Raw genomic sequence first — 17,200 nt, forward strand, 5'->3', positions numbered from 1 at the left:
GGGAACCAGGGGCCTGGGGAACATTTTCAACACTTTGGGGCATTTTTAAACACTTTGCTCTTTTTTTCCCTCTCCCACCCACAATCCCTCCTCCTGCGGGGATGGAGAACCAGGGGCCTGGGTGACATCCTCATGCGGGGATGGGGTACCAGGAGGCCGGGGAACATTTTCAACACTTTGGGGCATTTTTAAACACTTTGCTCTTTTTCCCCCTCTCCCAACCAGGGGGCCTGGGGAGCCTCCTCCTGCGGGGATGGAGAACCAGGGCGCCTGGGGAGCCTCCTCCTGCGGGGATGGAGAACCAGGGGCCTGGGGAGCCTCCTCCTGCGGGGATGGAGAACCAAGGGGCCTGGGGAGCCTCCTCCTGCGGGCATGGAGAACATGGGGGCCTGGGGAGCCTCCTCCTGCGGGGATGGAGAACCAGGGGGCCTGGGGAGCCTCCTCCTGCGGGCATGGAGAACCAGGGGGCCTGGGGAGCCTCCTCCTGCGGGCATGGAGAACCAGGGGGCCTGGGGAGCCTCCTCCTGCGGGGATGGAGAACCAGGGGGCCTGGGGAGCCTCCTCCTGCGGTCATGGGGAACCAGGGGCCTGGGGAGCCTCCTCCTGCGGGCATGGAGAACCAGGGGGCCTGGGGAGCCTCCTCCTGCGGGGATGGGGAACCAGGGGGCCTGGGGAGCCTCCTCCTGCACCAGGGGGCCTGGGGAGCCTCCTCCTGCGGGGATGGGGAACCAGGGGGCCTGGGGAGCCTCCTCCTGCGGTGATGGGGAACCATGGGGCCTGGGGAGCCTCCTCCTGCGGGGATGGGGAACCAGGGGGCCTGGGGAGCCTCCTCCTGCGGGGATGGGGAACCAGGGGCCTGGGGAGCCTCCTCCTGCACCAGGGGGCCTGGGGAGCCTCCTCCTGCGGGGATGGGGAACCAGGGGGCCTGGGGAGCCTCCTCCTGCGGGGATGGGGAACCAGGGGCCTGGGGAACATTTTCAACACTTTGGGGCATTTCACAAGCGCTTCCCTCGCTTACGGCCACACCACCCTGAATGAGCCCGATCTCGTCTGATCTCGGAAGCCAAGCAGGGTCGGGCCCAGTTAGTACTTGGATGGGAGACCGCCTGGGAATACTGGGTGCTGTAAGCATTTTTTTTTGCCATTCTTTGTGGGTAGAAAAGTGAGAAAAGTGACCTAAAATAGAACCGGGACTAGGCGGCAGATCCCCCCACCAGGCGGCGGCATTTGGGGCATTATTTGTGGGTAAGAAAGTGAGAAAAGTGACCTAAAATAGAACCGGGACTAGGCGGCAGTTCCCCCCACCAGGCGGCGGCATTTGGGGCATTATTTGTGGGTCAGAAAGTGAGAAAAGTGACCTAAAATAGAACCGGGACTAGGCGGCAGTTCCCCCCACCAGGCGGCGGCATTTGGGGCATTATTTGTGGGTCAGAAAGTGAGAAAAGTGACCTAAAATAGAACCGGGACTAGGCGGCAGTTCCCCCCACCAGGCGGCGGCATTTGGGGCATTATTTGTGGGTCAGAAAGTGAGAAAAGTGACCTAAAATAGAACCGGGACTAGGCGGCAGTTCCCCCCACCAGGCGGCGGCATTTGGGGCATTATTTGTGGGTCAGAAAGTGAGAAAAGTGACCTAAAATAGAACCGGGACTAGGCGGCAGTTCCCCCCACCAGGCGGCGGCATTTGGGGCATTATTTGTGGGTCAGAAAGTGAGAAAAGTGACCTAAAATAGAACCGGGACTAGGCGGCAGTTCCCCCCACCAGGCGGCGGCATTTGGGGCATTATTTGTGGGTCAGAAAGTGAGAAAAGTGACCTAAAATAGAACCGGGACTAGGCGGCAGTTCCCCCCACCAGGCGGCGGCATTTGGGGCATTATTTGTGGGTCAGAAAGTGAGAAAAGTGACCTAAAATAGAACCGGGACTAGGCGGCAGTTCCCCCCACCAGGCGGCGGCATTTGGGGCATTATTTGTGGGTCAGAAAGTGAGAAAAGTGACCTAAAATAGAACCGGGACTAGGCGGCAGTTCCCCCCACCAGGCGGCGGCATTTGGGGCATTATTTGTGGGTCAGAAAGTGAGAAAAGTGACCTAAAATAGAACCGGGACTAGGCGGCAGTTCCCCCCACCAGGCGGCGGCATTTGGGGCATTATTTGTGGGTCAGAAAGTGAGAAAAGTGACCTAAAATAGAACCGGGACTAGGCGGCAGTTCCCCCCACCAGGCGGCGGCATTTGGGGCATTATTTGTGGGTCAGAAAGTGAGAAAAGTGACCTAAAATAGAACCGGGACTAGGCGGCAGTTCCCCCCACCAGGCGGCGGCATTTGGGGCATTATTTGTGGGTCAGAAAGTGAGAAAAGTGACCTAAAATAGAACCGGGACTAGGCGGCAGTTCCCCCCACCAGGCGGCGGCATTTGGGGCATTATTTGTGGGTCAGAAAGTGAGAAAAGTGACCTAAAATAGAACCGGGACTAGGCGGCAGTTCCCCCCACCAGGCGGCGGCATTTGGGGCATTATTTGTGGGTCAGAAAGTGAGAAAAGTGACCTAAAATAGAACCGGGACTAGGCGGCAGTTCCCCCCACCAGGCGGCGGCATTTGGGGCATTATTTGTGGGTCAGAAAGTGAGAAAAGTGACCTAAAATAGAACCGGGACTAGGCGGCAGTTCCCCCCACCAGGCGGCGGCATTTGGGGCATTATTTGTGGGTCAGAAAGTGAGAAAAGTGACCTAAAATAGAACCGGGACTAGGCGGCAGTTCCCCCACCAGGTGGCGGCATTTGGGGACCCGTAGTGTGGGCAGGAAACTCACCAAAGTGACTTAAAATAGAACCGGTGCAGGCGGCATGTTCCCCCACCAGATGGCGGCATTTGGGGACCCGTAGTGTGGGCAGAAAACTCACCAAAGTGACTTAAAATAGAACCGGTGCAGGCGGCATGTTCCCCCACCAGATGGCGGCATTTGGGGACCCGTAGTGTGGGTAGAAAACTCACCAAAGTGACTTAAAATAGAACCGGTGCAGGCGGCATGTTCCCCCACCAGATGGCGGCATTTGGGGACCCGTAGTGTGGGTAGAAAACTCACCAAAGTGACTTAAAATAGAACCGGTGCAGGCGGCATGTTCCCCCACCAGATGGCGGCATTTGGGGACCCGTAGTGTGGGCAGAAAACTCACCAAAGTGACTTAAAATAGAACCGGTGCAGGCGGCATGTTCCCCCACCAGATGGCGGCATTTGGGGAGCCGTAGTGTGGGCAGAAAACTCACCAAAGTGACTTAAAATAGAACCGGTGCAGGCGGCATGTTCCCCCACCAGATGGCGGCATTTGGGGACCCGTAGTGTGGGCAGAAAACTCACCAAAGTGACTTAAAATAGAACCGGTGCAGGCGGCATGTTCCCCCACCAGATGGCGGCATTTGGGGAGCCGTAGTGTGGGCAGAAAACTCACCAAAGTGACTTAAAATAGAACCGGTGCAGGCGGCATGTTCCCCCACCAGATGGCGGCATTTGGGGACCCGTAGTGTGGGCAGAAAACTCACCAAAGTGACTTAAAATAGAACCGGTGCAGGCGGCATGTTCCCCCACCAGATGGCGGCATTTGGGGACATGCAGTGTGGGTAGAAAACTCACCAAAGTGTCCTAAAATAGAACCGGGACCAGGGGGCCTCTTCCCCCACCAGGTGGCGGGCTTGGGGGGCTTGGTTTCCGGGTAGAAAACTCACCAAAGTGTCCTAAAATAGAACCGGGACCAGGGGGCATGCTCCCCCACCAGGCGGCGGGCTTGGGGGGCTTGGTTTGCGGGTAGAAAACTCACCAAAGTGACCTAAAATAGAACCGGGCTAGGCGGCATGTTCCCCCACCAGGCGGCGGGCTTGGGGGGCTTGGTTTGCGGGTAGAAAACTCACCAAAGTGTCCTAAAATAGAACCGGGACCAGGGGGCATGTTCCCCCACCAGGCGGCGGGCTTGGGGGGCTTGGTTTGCGGGTAGAAAACTCACCAAAGTGTCCTAAAATAGAACCGGGACCAGGGGGCATGTTCCCCCACCAGGCGGCGGGCTTGGGGGGCTTGGTTTGCGGGTAGAAAACTCACCAAAGTGTCCTAAAATAGAACCGGGACCAGGGGGCCTCTTCCCCCACCAGGCGGCGGGCTTGGGGGGCTTGGTTTGCGGGTAGAAAACTCACCAAAGTGACCTAAAATAGAACCGGGACCAGGGGGCCTCTTCCCCCACCAGGCGGCGGGCTTGGGGGGCTTGGTTTGCGGGTAGAAAACTCACCAAAGTGACCTAAAATAGAACCGGGCTAGGCGGCATGTTCCCCCACCAGGCGGCGGGCTTGGGGGGCTTGGTTTGCGGGTAGAAAACTCACCAAAGTGTCCTAAAATAGAACCGGGACCAGGGGGCATGTTCCCCCACCAGGCGGCGGGCTTGGGGGGCTTGGTTTGCGGGTAGAAAACTCACCAAAGTGTCCTAAAATAGAACCGGGACCAGGGGGCATCTTCCCCCACCAGGCGGCGGGCTTGGGGGGCTTGGTTTGCGGGTAGAAAACTCACCAAAGTGTCCTAAAATAGAACCGGGACCAGGGGGCCTCTTCCCCCACCAGGCGGCGGGCTTGGGGGGCTTGGTTTGCGGGTAGAAAACTCACCAAAGTATCGGCAAAATAGAACCAGGGAAGGGGGGGATGTCGGTCACAAGGTGCCCGAGTCAGAGAACCAGGAAAACGGACATAAATCCAGAAAACCTCGGTGTCTGACTGCTCCTCAAAAAGTGGTCTTTTTGATGTCACGAGCGCAACCACCTAGAGGTTAATGGGGAGGGATGGTGTGAGCGCAAACGGATTTTTCCTAAGTGTGACTGCTCCTCAAAAAGTGGTCTTTTTGATGTCACGAGCGCAACCACCTAGAGGTTAATGGGGAGGGATGGTGTGAGCGCAAACGGATTTTTCCTAAGTGTGACTGCTCCTCAAAAAGTGGTCTTTTTGATGTCACGAGCGCAACCACCTAGAGGTTAATAGGGAGCGAGTACAACAGGGGAGGGAGTGAATGGGCTCGGACTGTGGCCGAGCCTGGTGCCTCAAAATCGGACAAGGTTGGACTGGAAGCCCGCTGAGAACTCTGGTTCTTTTGCCAGACGAAACAAATTTTTTCCGAGTGTGACTGCTCTGCAAAAAGTGGTCTTTTTGATGTCACGAGCGCAACCACCTAGAGGTTAATGGGGAGGGAGTGGAAAAAACGACAAAGTGTTGAGCTCCGGACCGGGATGGCGGGCGACTCGAGCGGTCATGCCCGACTTTGAGACACTTTGTCGCGGTCATGCGAGCGACCTCCACTGCTCCCCGGAGGTGCCCCGGACCGGGTTGGCGGGTGACTCGAGCGGTCGTGCCCGACTTTGAGACACTTTGTCGCGGTCATGCGGGCGTCCTCCGCCGGTCCCCGGAGGTGCCCCGGACCGGGTTGGCGGGTGACTCGAGCGGTCATGCCCGACTTTGAGACACTTTGTCGCGGTCATGCGGGCGTCCTCCGCCGGTCCCTGGAGGTGCCCCGGACCGGGTTGGCGGGTGACTCGAACGGTCATGCCCGACTTTGAGACACTTTGTCGCGGTCATGCGGGCGTCCTCCGCCGGTCCCTGGAGGTGCCCCGGACCGGGTTGGCGGGTGACTCGAGCGGTCGTGCCCGACTTTGAGACACTTTGTCGCGGTCATGCGGGCATCCTCCGCCGGTCCCTGGAGGTGCCCCGGACCGGGTTGGCGGGTGACTCGAGCGGTCGTGCCCGACTTTGAGACACTTTGTCGCGGTCATGCGAGCGACCTCCGCCGGTCCCCGGAGGTGCCCCGGACCGGGTTGGCGGGTGACTCGAACGGTCGTGCCCGACTTTGAGACACTTTGTCGCGGTCATGCGGGCGTCCTCCGCCGGTCCCTGGAGGTGCCCCGGACCGGGTTGGCGGGTGACTCGAGCGGTCGTGCCCGACTTTGAGACACTTTGTCGCGGGCATGCGGGCGTCCTCCGCCGGTCCCTGGAGGTGCCCCGGACCGGGTTGGCGGGTGACTCGAGCGGTCATGCCCGACTTTGAGACACTTTGTCGCGGTCATGCGGGCGTCCTCCGCCGGTCCCTGGAGGTGCCCCGGACCGGGTTGGCGGGTGACTCGAGCGGTCGTGCCCGACTTTGAGACACTTTGTCGCGGTCATGCGGGCGTCCTCCGCCGGTCCCTGGAGGTGCCCCGGACCGGGTTGGCGGGTGACTCGAGCGGTCGTGCCCGACTTTGAGACACTTTGTCGCGGTCATGCGGGCGTCCTCCGCCGGTCCCTGGAGGTGCCCCGGACCGGGTTGGCGGGTGACTCGAGCGGTCGTGCCCGACTTTGAGACACTTTGTCGCGGTCATGCGGGCGTCCTCCGCCGGTCCCTGGAGGTGCCCCGGACCGGGTTGGCGGGTGACTCAAGCGGTCATGCCCGACTTTGAGACACTTTGCCGCGGTCATGCGGGCGACCTCCGCCGGTCCCTGGAGGTGCCCCGGACCGGGTTGGCGGGTGACTCGAGCGGTCGTGCCCGACTTTGAGACACTTTGCCGCGGTCATGCGGGCGACCTCCGCCGGTCCCTGGATGGCGGGCTCCAGTGAGGTCGGCGGGGGAAGGCTCGGGCTGAGGCCGACTTCGGTGCCTCAAAGTCGGACAAGGTTGGATTGGAAGTCCGCTGTGTTGAGGACCAGTGGCATTCGGCGGTGGAACGCTCAGAACTTGGCCGACATCGGTGCCTCAACGTCGGACAAGGTTGGAGTGGATGACCGCTGATAACTCTGGTTCTTTTGCCAGACGAAAGAAATTTTTCCCGAGTGTGACTGCTCTGAAAAAAGTGGTCTTTTTGATGTCACGAGCGCAACCACCTAGAGGTTAATAGGGAGGCACCATAACAGGAGAGGGAGTGAAAAGGCTCGGAGGGTGGCCGAGCCTGGTGCCTCAAAATCGGACAAGGTTGGAGTGGATGACCGCTGAAAACTCTGGTTCTTTTGCCAGACGAAAGAAATTTTTCCCGAGTGTGACTGCTCTGAAAAAAGTGGTCTTTTTGATGTCACGAGCGCAACCACCTAGAGGTTAATAGGGAGGCACCATAACAGGAGAGGGAGTGAAAAGGCTCGGAGGGTGGCCGAGCCTGGTGCCTCAAAATCGGACAAGGTTGGAGTGGATGACCGCTGAAAACTCTGGTTCTTTTGCCAGACGAAAGAAATTTTTTCCGAGTGTGACTGCTCTGCAAAAAGTGGTCTTTTTGATGTCACGAGCGCAACCACCTAGAGGTTAATAGGGAGGCACCATAACAGGAGAGGGAGTGAAAAGGCTCGGACGGTGGCCGAGCCTGGTGCCTCAAAATCGGACAAGGTTGGAGTGGATGACCGCTGAAAACTCTGGTTCTTTTGCCAGACGAAAGAAATTTTTTCCGAGTGTGACTGCTCTGCAAAAAGTGGTCTTTTTGATGTCACGAGCGCAACCACCTAGAGGTTAATAGGGAGGCACCATAACAGGAGAGGGAGTGAAAAGGCTCGGAGGGTGGCCGAGCCTGGTGCCTCAAAATCGGACAAGGTTGGAGTGGATGACCGCTGAAAACTCTGGTTCTTTTGCCTGACGAAAGAAATTTTTTTCCGAGTGTGACTGCTCTGCAAAAAGTGGTCTTTTTGATGTCACGAGCGCAACCACCTAGAGGTTAATAGGGAGGCACCATAACAGGAGAGGGAGTGAAAAGGCTCGGAGGGTGGCCGAGCCTGGTGCCTCAAAGTCGGACAAGGTTGGAGTGGATGACCGCTGAAAACTCTGGTTCTTTTGCCAGACGAAAGAAATTTTTTCCGAGTGTGACTGCTCTGCAAAAAGTGGTCTTTTTGATGTCACGAGCGCAACCACCTAGAGGTTAATAGGGAGGCACCATAACAGGAGAGGGAGTGAAAAGGCTCGGAGGGTGGCCGAGCCTGGTGCCTCAAAATCGGACAAGGTTGGAGTGGATGACCGCTGAACACTCTGGTTCTTTTGCCAGACGAAAGAAATTTTTTCCGAGTGTGACTGCTCTGCAAAAAGTGGTCTTTTTGATGTCACGAGCGCAACCACCTAGAGGTTAATAGGGAGGCACCATAACAGGAGAGGGAGTGAAAAGGCTCGGAGGGTGGCCGAGCCTGGTGCCTCAAAATCGGACAAGGTTGGAGTGGATGGCCGCTGAAAACTCTGGTTCTTTTGCCTGACGAAAGAAATTTTTTCCGAGTGTGACTGCTCTGCAAAAAGTGGTCTTTTTGATGTCACGAGCGCAACCACCTAGAGGTTAATAGGGAGGCACCATAACAGGAGAGGGAAGGAAAAGGCTCGGAGGGTGGCCGAGCCTGGTGCCTCAAAATCGGACAAGGTTGGAGTGGATGACCGCTGAAAACTCTGGTTCTTTTGCCTGACGAAAGAAATTTTTTCCGAGTGTGACTGCTCTGCAAAAAGTGGTCTTTTTGATGTCACGAGCGCAACCACCTAGAGGTTAATAGGGAGGCACCATAACAGGAGAGGGAGTGAAAAGGCTCGGAGGGTGGCCGAGCCTGGTGCCTCAAAGTCGGACAAGGTTGGAGTGGATGGCCGCGGAGAACTCTGGTTCTTTTGCCTGACGAAAGAAATTTTTTCCGAGTGTGACTGCTCCTCAAAAAGTGGTCTTTTTGATGTCACGAGCGCAACCACCTAGAGGTTAATAGGGAGGCACCATAACAGGAGAGGGAGTGAAAAGGCTCGGAGGGTGGCCGAGCCTGGTGCCTCAAAGTCGGACAAGGTTGGAGTGGATGGCCGCGGAGAACTCTGGTTCTTTTGCCTGACGAAATAAATTTTTTCCGAGTGTGACTGCTCTGCAAAAAGTGGTCTTTTTGATGTCACGAGCGCAACCACCTAGAGGTTAATAGGGAGGCACCATAACAGGAGAGGGAAGGAAAAGGCTCGGAGGGTGGCCGAGCCTGGTGCCTCAAAGTCGGACAAGGTTGGAGTGGATGGCCGCGGAGAACTCTGGTTCTTTTGCCTGACGAAAGAAATTTTTTCCGAGTGTGACTGCTCCTCAAAAAGTGGTCTTTTTGATGTCACGAGCGCAACCACCTAGAGGTTAATAGGGAGGCACCATAACAGGAGAGGGAAGGAAAAGGCTCGGAGGGTGGCCGAGCCTGGTGCCTCAAAGTCGGACAAGGTTGGAGTGGATGGACGCGGAGTACTCTGGTTCTTTTGCCTGACGAAAGAAATTTTTTCCGAGTGTGACTGCTCTTCAAAAAGTGGTCTTTCTGATGTCACGAGCGCAACCACCTAGAGGTTAATAGGGAGGCACCATAACAGGAGAGGGAAGGAAAAGGCTCGGAGGGTGGCCGAGCCTGGTGCCTCAAAGTCGGACAAGGTTGGAGTGGATGGCCGCGGAGAACTCTGGTTCTTTTGCCTGACGAAAGAAATTTTTTCCGAGTGTGACTGCTCCTCAAAAAGTGGTCTTTTTGATGTCACGAGCGCAACCACCTAGAGGTTAATAGGGAGGCACCATAACAGGAGAGGGAAGGAAAAGGCTCGGAGGGTGGCCGAGCCTGGTGCCTCAAAGTCGGACAAGGTTGGAGTGGATGGCCGCGGAGAACTCTGGTTCTTTTGCCTGACGAAAGAAATCTTTTCCGAGTGTGACTGCTCTTCAAAAAGTGGTCTTTTTGATGTCACGAGCGCAACCACCTAGAGGTTAATAGGAGCGAAGGATACTTGGACAGAGTATCGAGCTCCAGCGCAGGCGGCGGGGAAAGAGCTCAGGCTCAAGCCGACCTTCGCGCGTCATGGACGCACTGTGATACCACCTACACCGATGACCGATCTGCCAACGTGACCCGCCATCGGAGGGCCCCCACCCATTGCGGGCGGACGGTTCCTCCGGACTTAGCGGGTCCGATCAAGCGTTGTGGCTTGCCACCTCTGCCGAAACCTCCAGTGAGACCGAGGCGTCCCGTCTGACCCAGTGGTTCTACACGCGCGCCTTCGCCGCCGTCCCCTTGGCCGTTAACTCGGCCTCGCGGTGAGGCAGGAGCGATGTGCATCCGCGGAAACACACTTCTTGGGATCGTGTTTGTTGTCAAGGAGTCCTGTGGGCGAAAGAGACAGACTCCGGATATGTCCTCCGGAGCCCACAGGCGGTGCGTAAAAGCCAAGACGCCCGTCCCCGATTTGGCCGACACCTGTCGGGAGTTGGGCGCCACCTCGTTGCTGTCGAGCGGAGAAAGGTGTGGGGACAAGGGTCTGGCCAACCCGAGTCCCCCGGCACCCGGTATCGGTTCGGGGGCACACTTGGTGCTACCTGGTTGATCCTGCCAGTAGCATATGCTTGTCTCAAAGATTAAGCCATGCAAGTCTAAGTACACACGGCATGTACAGTGAAACTGCGAACGGCTCATTAAATCAGTTATGGTTCCTTTGATCGCTCCAACCCTACTTGGACAACTGTGGCAATTCCAGAGCTAATACATGCTACCGTGACCGACCTCCGGGAAGGCACGCATTTATCGGTTCCTAAACCCATGCGGGGTGTGTTTCCCCCTCGTCCTCCGGGGCGTGTGGGGGGCCCCCCGGCCAACTTGACGACTCTTGATAACTTTGAGCAGATCGCTGGCCCCCGTGGCGGCGACGTCTCTTTCGAATGTCTGCCCTATCAACTTTCGATGGCAGTTTATGCGCCTACCATGGTGACAACGGGTAACGGGGAATCAGGGTTTGATTCCGGAGAGGGCGCCTGAGAAATGGCTACCACATCCAAGGAAGGCAGCAGGCGCGCAAATTACCCATTCCCGACCCGGGGAGGTAGTGACGAAAAATAACAATACAGGACTCTTTCGAGGCCCTGTAATTGGAATGAGTACACTCACTTAATGTGGGTGTGCGCATTTGTTTAATGTGTGCGTGCGTGTGTTCTGTGCGTGTGCATTTGTTTTATCTGTGCGCGCGCATTTGTTTTGTGTGCTCTTGCGCATTTGTTTTGTGTGCGTGTGCGTGCGCGCATTTGTTTTATGGGTGCGTGCGCGCATTTGTTTTGTGTGCGTGCGCGCATTTTTTTTATGTGACATGCATTTGTTTTATTCATTTTATAGGTTTGTTTGTGATGTGTAGTTATGCGTTTGTGTGCATGTCATTGGTGTGTGTGCGCATGTGTCAGTGTGTGTCTGCGTGTGCGTGCGTGTGTGTGTTTTATGTGTGCATGTCACCGTGTGTGTGCGTGTTTCACTGACACACGCACGCACACACACACTGACACATGCGCACACACACCAGTGGCATGCACACAAACGCATAACTACACATCACAAACAAACCTATAAAATAAATACGCACGCGCACACATAAAACAAATGCGCGCGCACACATAAAACAAACGCGCGCACGCACACACAAAACAAATAGGCACGCGCACAAATAAAACAAACGCGCACGCACACACGGTGACATGCACACATAACACACGCACGCACACGCACGCACACACTGACACATGCGCACACACACCGTGTGTGACATGCACACAAACGCATAACCACACACGCATGGACGCACATTGACGCGCACGCATTGACGCACATTGACACGCACGTGCGCATTGACGCACATAGACACGCATTGACGCACATTGACATGCACGCGCGCATTGACGCACATTGACACGCGCAAGCATTGACGCACATTGACACACGCGCGCGCATTGACGCACATTGACACTCGCAAGCATTGACGCACGCACATGCATTGACACGCACGGGCGCATTGACGCACATTGACACGCGCGCAAGCATTGACGCACATTGACACGCGCGCGCATATTGACAAACGCACACGCATTGACACGCACGGGCGCATTGAGATTAATGAAAGCTTTGACAGAAACTGTTTTCTATATCACAGACTAAGCTACACACACAGGCAAATGAAAACAGCCAGAAATATGTTATGTTCACTGAACAGATCATTTATGAACACATTTTTCATGTTGTATAAAACTGAAACATTCTATTGAATGACTGAACAATCTACTTTAATATCCTCGTGTCCAATTAGTTCATATTCAACGTCTGCTATCTCTGGTCTGTTTATCTGGATTCTTGTCACGGGGGCAGCAGCTTCAGCAGAGAGGTCCATACTTTCTTCTCCCCAGTTACATCGTCCAGCTCTTTCTGGAGGACCCCCCTGTGTTTCCAGCCCAGTGGAGGAACATGGTTCTTCAGTGTGTCCTGGATCAGTGGAACATCATCTGAACATCTCACCAGGAAGGAGGTTAGGAGGCTTTCTTAAACAGATGCTAATCCATCTCATCGACTTAATCCAACATATTTTCATCAATTGATGATATAAGACAAGAAATGAGAGAGAAGTCAGTTTAGATAAAAGAGTTCCATCAAGTTAATTAAGATTCTCACAGATGCTCTACAGCAGGGGTCAGCAACCTTAACAACTCAAAGAGACATTTGGACCAATTTCCTACATGAAAGAAAACCCTGGGAGCCGCAAAACCACTTAAAATAAATATCATTCTTAATGTTCACTTTCTCCTTTTGCCTTTCAGCCATATATAAATAAACTATCAATAAAGCGTTAATTAGTGAGAGTTCACTCAAAATTCAAACTTAAAAACATTAAATCACTAGTTTGACTAAGACTTCTGCCTGTTACCTAAAGTAGCAAAAACATTGTCAAAAGTGTTATAGTTGTCATAGTGTCATTGTTGTATGTCTGAACCTCAAACAAAGTCAAGGACCAAGACTGGATCTTACCTGGAAAACACTCTGGACAACATTCTTCTCCTTCATCTGTCCTCAACACATATTAATACTAGTGACAGGTGAGTGTGTTTACCTCAGTTATAGTGGAAAACAACTGTATAAACAAAACATATAAACAAACTAAATCACTGGTAAGTGGAGTTACAATAATACTCCACACACAACTTTGAATAACATATATTTTAGTGTCCAATTGAATACTATTCTGTTTTTAAATCTTTGTGTTGACATACTTTATAACATACATGTGTATATGCAAGTGTTAAGAACATTAATTACTGATTCCTGGTTTTACCTTCAACAAAATATCTTCATATTAAGAACATGTTATAGAATCACACACACAGTAACTATTCTGGTTGAAGATCACACTCAATTATTTACTACAAATAATCTCACAGTGAAAATTGTATCATATAACAAAAAAAAATTCACCAGTAAAAGAAGAATCGACATTAATCCACTTGTCATGTTTTCAGGCATTTATCCAGAATTCATTCATTATATCTAGTTTAAAAACATCTGTCAACAAGGAACATTTGGAGTGAAAAAAATAAAGTTCAAAAGAATTAAACTGATATGTTTGTTTTGTACCTTTATACTTCATTTGGACCTTTGACTGCTATAAACAGTTATTTAAACTCTAACAAATATAAAGTTGAAAATGTTGATCTGCTAATTTATTTGAAAATGTATTTACTTTCTATAAAAACAAAAACATTTTACCTGGTGACTCTACTTTGCTCCTGGTCCTTTGTGACGCTGAATACAGGAAAAAAACGTTTAAATCTTTAACATCCTGGTCCTTGTCTTACATTAAAAACACAACACTACACAACAACTACACACTTTTACTTGCTCACCATTTCCCTGAGAAAATTCAAAAGGTTAGGGTTAGGGTTAGGGTTAGGGTTAGGTTGGTTGTGTTGGTTCTGACCCTGCAGCGTCTTCCTGAAAGTCTTGTGGAGCCAGTTCAAGAATCAAATTCCACAACATTCCATTCCTGTTCTCCCGCCAGGTGACTGCCGTCACGTGAGCTCACATTAAAAAAAACCTTGCAACCCAAACAAACACAAAAACTATTCAAACAACAAAACAGAAAAAAACATCAAACTTAACAATAATAAGAATTACAGCTAAATTCACAAAGAACTACGTGTGCCTCCTTTATATCAAAATTCCTTTATCAGTTCTTGACAGAAGATATCATCCTTCTCGGAAAATGGCAGAATCTTTCTCTGTGAATCCAGATAAGTTCATACAACTTAAATATGTTTTAACTTTACTTTAACTTAACTAAAAAACTAATGTAACACTTCAAATTCCAATTATTTGGGTTAATTATTCAATAAAAAACTAATTTGAACTTTTTAATATTCGAAAATTTCAAAGATGTATGAACAGATATTCTAAAGTTGAGTGGAAGTACACATATATGTCCACAGGGGTGCAATGTTTTTCCTTATTACTGTCCACAGTAGTTAATAAGGTAAGGTAAAGGTAAGGTAGAACTTTATTGATCCCTCAGGAGGTCTTCTTCGGGAAATTGTTTTTTTTCCAATAGCCACAGAAAATAAAAAAAAAAATTCATAAAAAATATTCAAAATAAAATAAGAACAAGAACAAAGAGAAATAAAGAGAAAGAACAAGATGACACAATCTAAGTCTAAAGATAAAGAACATAGATCAAAGAAAAACAACAAAGACAAAGATACAAAGACTAACATAGAACATCCAGATACTTTCACTCCATTCCTGCCCCTGAACTCAGAATTGTACAATTTAATAGCCCGAGGAATGAATGAGTCCCTGAGTCTATTAGTGTTGCATCATGGGAGGAGCATTCGTGCTTCATCTGCTTCTCTGCTCACTGATGACAGTGTTCAGAGGATGATGTCATCATCATGATGGACAGTAGTTTGTTCAGTGATCTCCTCTCAGCAACTGTCACCAGTGAGTCCAGCTTCATTCCAACCACAGAGCCAGACCTCCTGATCAACCTGTTGACCTGTTGACCTGTTGACCTGTTGACCTCCTCTTGGACACATTTCCACCCCAACACACCACAGCATAGAACACTGGCCACCACAGACTGGTAGAACATGCAGAGGAGCTTCTTCCTCTCACTCCAGTCCACAAAGTCACGTATCAGACTCCTGTACTCGTCTTCGCTGTTGTCCCTGATGCATCCAACAATGATGCATCCAACAATGTCAGTGTCGTCAGCAACTTCTGGACGAGACTCAGCTCTGAGTTGTAGCAGAAGTCTGAAGTGTAGATGGTGAAGAGGAGAGGGGCCAGTTCTGTCCCCTGAGGTGCTCCTGTACTGCACACCACAGTGTCAGCCTTGATATCCTTCAGCCTGACATACTGTGGTCGATCAGTAAGATAGTCCGTAATCCATGAGACCAGACCAGGGTCCACAATTTCCTGGTTAATTGTTAGTTCACCCAAAATTCGAATTTCCCCCTTTTCTTTTTTTTTTCAAATAACTTTATTAAATTTAATTTCAGATAACATCGAGTCAAAACAACATAGCAAAGTCATTAAACTACATATTTACTTGTATCAAATCACACCTAAGAGCCAAATATATTTACAAATCAGTGAATACGTTTCTAAAACAGACCAATAAAACCCAATTCTAAAAGGTTAAAATTCTCCACTGTCTACAGTTGTTTTAATTCATATATATTGTCCTTTATCTATAAAGTCTTTTTAAAATGTGTTTAAAAGTCATTTGATATGACCTTATTGTCAATAAGCATCCCTGTATCGTTCCTATTTGAATTGAGGTAACAGCCAACTGTGTGAACTCTTCCCACCTTTTCTACTCACCCTCATGTCGACTAATGGTTGGGATTCTTTTTCTGAGTAATCCTTGTCTTTACTCTTCATTAAGAGCAAAACTCTTGTCAAACTCATGTCCTCCTGTGGTCTAATGGTGGAGTCTCAGCTCAACACTTGCAGAGTCATCGGTTCAAATCCCAGCTCTTGCATTTTAATACTCATCACTGTTTATGTTAGTTGGATAAATATTAGAATGGAAAACTCTCATATGTGGCTGAATAGCTCATTGGGATCAATACCTGTATTGCAGAGTTGAGATGAAGAACAGCTGTAGGTTCAACTCCCACATTTTACTGAAATTGTCATTGACAATTGAGACGTTAAGAAAGATAAATGGGCTTTAAGACATTTGTAAGTGTGGTGAATTAGCTCACTGGGATAGAATCTGGTAGTCCATCTGGTAGGTTGTGGGTTCAAATCCCACCAATCTGTCATTTGGTTTTATGACTTCTGTTGAAATTATCCACATAAATATATCCTAATCAAATGATTATTTGTGGACAGTGGTGGTTGAGTGGTTAAACCAAAAGTCCCTGCACATGTGTGAACTCCCTGAGGTTGTGGGATCAAATCCCACCAATCTGTCATTTGGTTTTATGACTTCTGTTGAAATTATCCACATAAATATATCCTAATCAAATGATTATTTGTGGACAGTGGTGGTTGAGTGGTTAAACCAAAAGTCCCTGCACATGTGTGAACTCCCTGAGGTTGTGGGATCAAATCCCACCAATCTGTCATTTGGTTTTATCACTTCTGTTGAAATTATCCACATAAATATATCCTAATCAAATGATTATTTGTGGACAGTGGTGGTTGAGTGGTTAAACCAAAAGTCCCTGCTCAAGTGTGAAGTCGAAGGTTGCGGGTTCAAAGCCCACTGTTCCACAAATCAGAGTGGAAACCCAAACATATGATGTGTTCAGACATTTGCATGAAGTCCTAGAGTGGACAAAAGATGGAGTGACTTGGTACAAGGGTGAGTGGGGCTGAGTAAGGTGGATGATGGACAAAAATTGGAGAAGAAAAATATCAATTTTTCATAAAATAAAAATATTTTACTTTGCTTCTTGCACATGACTGTCAATCCCTTATCAATTTTGATCCTTGTCCACCATTTGTTATCCTTGTCCACCATCTTTCTTTTGTTCTTGTCCACCATTTTTCATCCTTGTCCACCATCTTTCTTTTGTCCTTGTCCACCATCTTTCTTTTGTCCTTGTCCACCATTTTTCATCCTTGTCCACCATCTTTCTTTTGTCCTTGTCCACCATCTTTCGTTTATGTCTCAAACGTCACGTCGCAGCTTAGCTCACTTTAAACACATCAGTGTTCATATGTTTGGGTTTCCGCTCTGATTTGTGGAACAGTGGGCTTTGAACCCGGAACCTTCGACTTCACACTTGAGCAGGGACTTTTGCTCTGACCACCGAACCACGGCTGTCCACAAATAATCATTTGATTAGGATATATTTATATTGAATGTTTGGACAGAAGTGATAAAAATGAGAAGGAAGGTTGGTGGGATTTGAACTCACAACCACGTGGTCTTCACAATGAAGCAACGACAACTGCTCTTACCACT

General features: G+C 50.6%; 1 long non-coding RNA gene and 1 other non-coding gene across 2 annotated transcripts; one reads left to right on the forward strand and one right to left on the reverse strand.

Moving 5' to 3' along the window:
- Window positions 1–1,012: 1,012 nt before the first annotated feature.
- LOC148058467 (5S ribosomal RNA) lies at window positions 1,013–1,131 on the forward strand. Its single transcript, XR_015709843.1, has one exon. It is a non-coding gene; the product is annotated as a 5S ribosomal RNA (ribosomal RNA).
- A 10,802-nt stretch (window positions 1,132–11,933) lies between these two features.
- Window positions 11,934–13,639, reverse strand: LOC148058468 (uncharacterized). The gene is made up of 2 exons (XR_015709830.1): window positions 13,492–13,639; window positions 11,934–12,216 (listed from the first exon to the last, which is right to left on the reverse strand). It is a non-coding gene; the product is annotated as an uncharacterized LOC148058468 (long non-coding RNA).
- Between the last annotated feature and the right edge of the window lie 3,561 nt (window positions 13,640–17,200).

The sequence above is a fragment of the Callionymus lyra genome, unplaced genomic scaffold (genome assembly GCF_982586985.1).
Source record: "Callionymus lyra unplaced genomic scaffold, fCalLyr1.hap1.1 HAP1_SCAFFOLD_81, whole genome shotgun sequence".
Classification (NCBI taxonomy): Eukaryota; Metazoa; Chordata; class Actinopteri; order Syngnathiformes; family Callionymidae; genus Callionymus; species Callionymus lyra.